Raw genomic sequence first — 6,959 nt, forward strand, 5'->3', positions numbered from 1 at the left:
ATCAGTGAATTTGTTTTGCTTGTTCCTGTTGCTTTTTGTTTATATCCCACACATGTTCTTTCTTAAGAGTCTCTGGGGAAGGAAGGGCACCAGGAGGGCAGTGGAACAAAGGAGAGTGGGAATGCTAAAAATTAGATAGGGCAGGCGCCAGGGAGCTGTGGGCCTGGATGAGAATGGCCCACGTAGTCTAGGAAGCTAAGCTCTCCTGCTTCATGGTAATCCAGATGGCACATGCACGAACCTGCCAAGCAGGAAGAAAAACAAATGTCTTCCCTGAGCTCCTTATGGAACATGGAGAGTAAACCATAGCTTTCAAGCCAGACTGCCTAACTCCTAGTTTCTCTCTGGATTTATTATTTCCTAGTTTATCATTTATCAAAAACCTTTTCTTTTTTTTTTTTCTTTTTTTCTTTTTCTTTCTTCATCTATTCCAGTTTGGTCTCAGCTGGACCTAGTTCAAGGGCGGGAAATCATGTTCCAAGGTTGGGCCAGAAAGATAACAGGGCAAGAGCACCTCCCTGTGGCTGAGTGGCAGAAGAGCAAGAACAGGCTGGCTTTTGAATCTACTCTAGGGAAGAGAGAAATGCAAGGAAATAATTGGTGGGAGGTGTAAGTTTTGTTTGGAGTTTTATCATTAAAGTAAGTGGCGCTTTCCTTAGATAATTGTTTCTTTAGCACCACAAGGTGACAGACCACGAGGTCTGAAATGCAGAGAGAATATAGGTTCAGGATAGCCAAGATTTTTAAAGCCATTAAATGTATTTTAGCATGAAATGAACACTATTGTATGCAATCAGTTTCTGTTTGCATAACCATCAGATATATGTTAGTGATTTTTTTTGTGTGTGGTATGACGGGAAAATAATGTTTAAGTGAATATATAAATTAAATCATCTCTACTGGCATTGTTAACCTAGAAGAAGTATTGCATAGACAGTAGTAAGAACAAGGACATTCAGTCTGTACTTTCAAATGGGACTTGATCATTTTAACATTGTTCATTGGCAGAACTTCTTACGACGTTAGCATAGATTATATGCTATTTAATAAAAGATGGCAACAATGAAGTTAATTGTTTTTCTGTTCAACATTTACTTGAAGAGAAAAATCCCAAAATGTGTCGGGATTTCTGATGCCAGGAAACCATGAAATGTAAGGGTATATTTACAGTCAGGTTGACTTAGCTCATGGTATTTGGCATATGTATAATTGCAATTTGCATTCCAGTTACTTAAACTTAGATATCCTTGATCAGGCTGAACATACTGTGAGTAGAAGATCTCTTTTTCCAATAAATAAGATGGAGAGAGTCTTTGGAGAATGGCCTCACTGAATTGGTAAGTTAGTTTTCTCCGGGTTTTGGTGATTCCCCCGTTCTTCCATAATTTCTCAGTGCTCTGGCCATTTTCTGGTAAGTCATAGTCTTCCGGTTGCCTTTTCTTTTTCCCCAAAGTTGGGCAAGTTTTTCTTTGTTTTTTGATACAAACTGAAAGATGCCTTTGGTTTTATCTACCCACTGAATACAAGCTGCCATCTCGGGATTACACAGGGATTCCTGAAGGTATTCGAACAGTCGGCGCTTCTTCCTGCCTTTTCCTCCCTTTTGCTGGAGAACAGCAGGTGGTACCAGTTGGTTTTCAGGGATGTTCTGCAGAGATTGGTGAATATTCCCTTCAAAATACAGGTCTGCAGCATTGTTAATTACTGTTCTCCAGTTACACACAGGTTCCTCTGCAGGCAACACACCATAGCAGTTGGGATTTCCTCTGACATGAGAACAGTGGTTGATGAAAGTCGGGTAGTTTTTGTAATCTGGGGAGTACTGAAGATCTCCAGCTGAATGTTGCCTCAGTACCTCAAAAGCATCTTCAAATGCTTGACCCAGCTTGTCTTGTTCAACACAAGCAATGTTTCATTAATAAATTGACAATTCTGTTCATCAGAGTCCGATCTAGCATCCACAAGTACCAGGTGGAAACAGGAAAATTCTTAAGTCACACATGCGGCCATGAAGGTCTAATACATGCCTCCTCTGGGCTTGAATATAAAACTCATCCTCATGTGAGTGCTGTCATGGACATTTCTCACTGCTACTTCTCTGTTATCCCGAGAATTTAAACTCTTTTCTGGACAGTATCTCCTCGACCACCCCTAAGATGTCCCCATCCTGTCTGTCTCACACACACTCATATGTGATGGTTATTCTTTGCCTACATGCATTCACCTCAGACAGAGCCTAATGCAAATACATCCTAGGGTTCCATATTTCTTGTATTGCAGAGATGCATTTGAGCAACAGTGGTCTTTTTTAAAAGGTTATGCTCCAAATTGAACTTCATTCTATGGCATGTAATGGTAGATTGAGCTTCTAAACTATTTTAAAATTGTCTGACATTTTGGAAATGACAAAGCTTATACTAAATAGGTCAATTGATGATAAAATCTGGAAAAATCTGTGCCTCTCAAATATACAGTAAACTACTCCTTGCTAATGACCCTTTTCAAGGGAGATGGGAATTCCACACCAAGCATATAGATGGTTTTCTAAGTGTAATGATTCTAATTGAGGCCTTCCATACTATGTGAATTGAAAATTCAGGAAATTGGCCATTTTGCTGCCAGTGATGTCCAAATCAGCTTGAGCACTGGAATTATATCAGTAAATTTTTAGACACAAGATTCTGCAGCTTCACTACAAACCTATTAAATCAGAATCTAGACCGCTGGGTTCCAGGAAATCTAAGGTTTTTAGACTCTCCTCAGTCATTCTGATAAACTGCTTAAACGATTGCCTTCTTGGTAACTGGAATATCTGCAAGTCTATTCACTGAATTCCTATGGTGTTCCACCTTCAAATCTTTTCTCCCATTGTCTATTGAACATTAAAATATAGGTCATTTAGAGAAAGTCAACACCTCAACTAGTCAAGTTATGTCACAATAGCCAATAATATACTTTAGTCTCTCCATTCTCTGAAAAATTTACATCACAAAGTACAGAAATTTGAAAGATGGAATGAGAATAAACATGTCATGTATAACTGTTGTCTTCATTAATCTTTCAGATTTCAAAATTTATCTTAGGTACTTTTTAATCATAAACTTTTATAAACTGATGCTGGAGTTTAAGAAAGTCTTCATTATAATCCAGATTTATCGTAACAAAGCAATTTACTTTGGTTGTGGAATTTGTTGGTTTGGGGCCCTGGATGTAACTCACAGCACACTGCAAAATGTATCTGGGTTGCCATCAGGGCAGAATAGAGAAGACGCTAATCGTAGAGCCTGCTTCACCACAGCAACTTTAAAAAATTACATAAAAGTGTCAAAATCAACCCTGACAGAACTCTAGAAAACAAGCCAAGCTTTGTATCAACAAAGTGAACACTAAATCTGGGAGAGAAAAAAAGCAACTTAAAAATGATAGAATGTTTTGTGACATTTTCATTTGCCTTTGTTCCAACCCACTGCCTGGGAAGGACAGTGCTGGTGGTGGTCTTCCAGAAGGGGGCCGGTATTCCTGATGTGGGACCCTGGGCTGTGTTTCAGAGGGTGCAGAACAGACCTTGTTCACAAAGAGTTATTTGTATGTTCTAACCTGTCTGAAAGCTAGAAGACTGACACAAAGCACTGCCCCCTTTTGACTACTTCAGAACTCACTCATGGTGAAGAGGCAGGCAGTCTGCAAAAGCAATGTAAGGCAAACTGACAACCCACAGCCAGTAAGGACAAAACATTATAGATTGAGGCACACAATAGACCAGTGAAAGCCATGGGTGAAGAGCTAGAGAGGGAGTATCTTTGTAAAATTGAGGTATTCAAAGGCACTCCTGGATGCTGGAAATTTAGACACACACATCCTCAAGGCAGGATGCCTGCTCAGGAAAGACACAAGAAAACTAAGTTTTCACCGTTGGCTGACTCTGGGCTCAGTGTAGCAGGACGTAAAGGCTAAGGAGGGCTTGTAAATGGCCTGGCTAAGCACTGAGGAGTGCCCCAGCCTAGGTTGAATTTGCAAAGCCAGGAAAAGGTTAGGATTTTTAAAATATTTTTAAATCTCTCTCTCTCTCTCTCTCTCTCTCTCTCTCTCTCTCTCTCTCTCTCTCTCTCTTTCTCTTCTTTTTCTTTTTCTTTTTTGTTTCTAATGTTCAAGAAAATTTAGGTCAAAACACTAGCTGAACAATAGCTAGAGGTACAGAGACTTAAGAGATCACAAATGATAAAGAACACAGACATGTAATATAGTTGATAAAGTTCATTGAACAAGCAGCTACAACCTACAAGCAACAGAAACCCTAAGGAGGGAGGAAACCTTGATTGAAAAGACTACATGATAATATTCAGGATGTCTAGTTTTCAATGAAAAATTACAAAGCGTGGAAAAAAATTTGGCCCATTCACACAAAAATTAAAGCTAACTGTCATTGTCTCTGAGGAAGCACACTGATTGGAATTACTAGACAAAGACTTTCAATCATATATCTCAAATATGTTGACATAGTTAAAGGAAGTCATAAGAATAATGTGTGAACAAATAGAAAATATCAATAAAGAGACACAAATTATTAAAAAGAGCCAAATACAAATCCTAGTGATGAGAAGTATAATAATTAAAATGAAAAGCTCACTACAGGATTTCAACAGCAGAATTGTATAAACAGAATAAAGAATCTGCAACCTGGAAAATAGACCTACTGAAATTGTTCAGTTGGAAGAGCAAAAAGGCAAAAGGATGAAGAAAATGAACAGAGCCCAAGAGTTCAACCAAACCAACATACAGTGGGAATCCCAGAAGAAGAGAAGGCAGAAAAACAAAAACAAAAACATAAAGAGTTCTTCCCGTAAGCAGCCTGAAGAGACCTCTGAAAATGGTTCGCTATTCGCTTGACTCAGAGAACCCCACAAAATCATGTAAATCAAGAGGTTCGAATCTACCTGTTCATTTTAAGAACACTCGTGAAACTGCCCAGGTCATCAAGAGTATGCATATCTGAAAAGCCACCAAGTATCTAAAGGATGTCACATTACAAAAGCAATGCGTGCTGTTCCGTTGTTATAGTGGTGGAATTAGGAGGTGTGCCCAGGCCAAACAATAGGGTTGGACACATAGTCCAACCCAAAAACAAGAGCAGAATTTTTATTGCACATGCTTAAAAATGCAGAGAGTAATGCTGAACTTAAGGGTTTAGATGTAGACTCTCTGGTCATTGAACACATCCAGGTGAACAGGGCTCCCAAGATGCAGCCCAGAACTTACAGAGCTCATGGGTGTATTAACCCTTGCAGGAGCTCTCCCTGCAACAGAGAGATGATCCTAACTGAGGAAGAGCAGATTTTTATTGTTCCTCAACCAGAAGAGGAGGTTGCACAGAAGGAAAAGATCTCTGAGAAGAAAGTGAAGAAACTAAACCTTATGGCCCGGGAATAAATTCAGCCTCAAATAAATGCTAATAAAAGTAAAAAACAGGAAAAAAAAAAGCATAAAGAATCTTTAAAGAAACAATAGCTGAAAACTTTCCGATTTTGATAAAAGATGCAGATCTACATATTCCATAAGCTTAATGAACTCCAAAAATTATAAATCAAAGAGGTTCATACCAAGATACATCACCAAACTCTTCAAAGCCAAGGACAAACAATCTGGAAAGCAAGAAACAAATAAACAAAAATTAAGTCGGTACAAAGTATCTGCAATGAGATGCACAGCATATTGCTCATCAGACACTATGGAGGCCAGAAAGCAGGGCAATGACGTTTCGAAATTGCTGAACTGGGTTCTGGTTTAAGATGGCCGCATAGGAAGATCCTGAACTCATCTCCCCGACATACACACCGAATCTACAGCTATATATGGAACAATTTACTCTGAGAAAAACAACAACAAAAAACTAACAACTGGTACAGCGACCCCTGCTCATCGGGTAAACAAGAGGGAGAACGCATCCAAGCGGTTAGGAAGGGCTGAGACAAAATCTCACCATAAACCCCACCCCCAGCACACTGTACGTGCTCCATAGCTAATGTGGTGAGAGCCTGCCATACTGGACAGGGCCGACATAGGACGTTTCCATCTTCACGAACAGTTCTATCAGACATCACTGCTGTGGAAGTTTCCAGTCCTACCTTTCCAGTATTGTTTCTTGCTTCCGAAAGGAATGTTTTGCTCCTCCCCGCGGAGTTTCTTTCACACCTGCACTGATCTCACTGAAGTCACCCTTGCCTCATCAGCACGGCCGATATATCCGGTCCTCATTCAGAGGAATTAATTTCTTGCCCTGCTCTAGGTAAAAGTGTATGAACTTTGATGTTATAGAGGTTTGTACTCATAGTCTGCGTCCACCATTTTCTACCTGTGTGGCCTTGGGCAAATCACTAAATCGTACATTACTTGCCCCTTCTATAAACTGTGGAAAATTCATACTTCACAAAGTTATGAGAATTAAATGAAGTAACAGAAATTAAGGGCCTAATTCAGTACCTGCTACATGTATGTGCTCAATAAATGTGATTTCCTTCCATCATATTCCTTGTCTCCAGGTGTGACCAAGTTAGATAGAACCTGGCCTTCCAGGGGAAGGATTTACTGGTATCTCTGGGAGTTCTGAAGTTCAGAGGCAGAGGAGAACAGCTAATCACTCGGGGAAATCTAATATATGATTAAGAGACGGGTTTCCTTGCTTGGACATCATAGGCCAAGATTCAAGATTGCCAAACAAATCATATAGGTGCTTTGGTGGTAAAATTGTTTAGGAAAACAGGTAAAGCCTCATTTGAGGGTAGCAGACTAGAAAATGTCCAAGGAAAATACAGTCAATGCCTTCTGAACCAGAATATTGGACAAGCAAAATGAGCCAGGTGTGACAGGTGTCGTCATCCTGAAATGACTCTCATGGGATAAACAGTAATTCCCTTTTTCTAGACCCAGAAGACCATTAGACAGGCTGAGGGATTGTTCAGTGA

General features: G+C 39.8%; 1 pseudogene; it reads right to left on the bottom strand.

The window, feature by feature from the left end:
* Positions 1-1,091: 1,091 nt before the first annotated feature.
* Positions 1,092-1,909, bottom strand: LOC148756423 (transcription factor Spi-C pseudogene; annotated as a pseudogene).
* Between the last annotated feature and the right edge of the window lie 5,050 nt (positions 1,910-6,959).

The sequence above is a fragment of the Rhinolophus sinicus genome, chromosome 12 (genome assembly GCF_057876585.1).
Source record: "Rhinolophus sinicus isolate RSI-liver-muscle chromosome 12, RSI-T2T, whole genome shotgun sequence".
In the NCBI taxonomy this organism is placed as follows: Eukaryota; Metazoa; Chordata; class Mammalia; order Chiroptera; family Rhinolophidae; genus Rhinolophus; species Rhinolophus sinicus.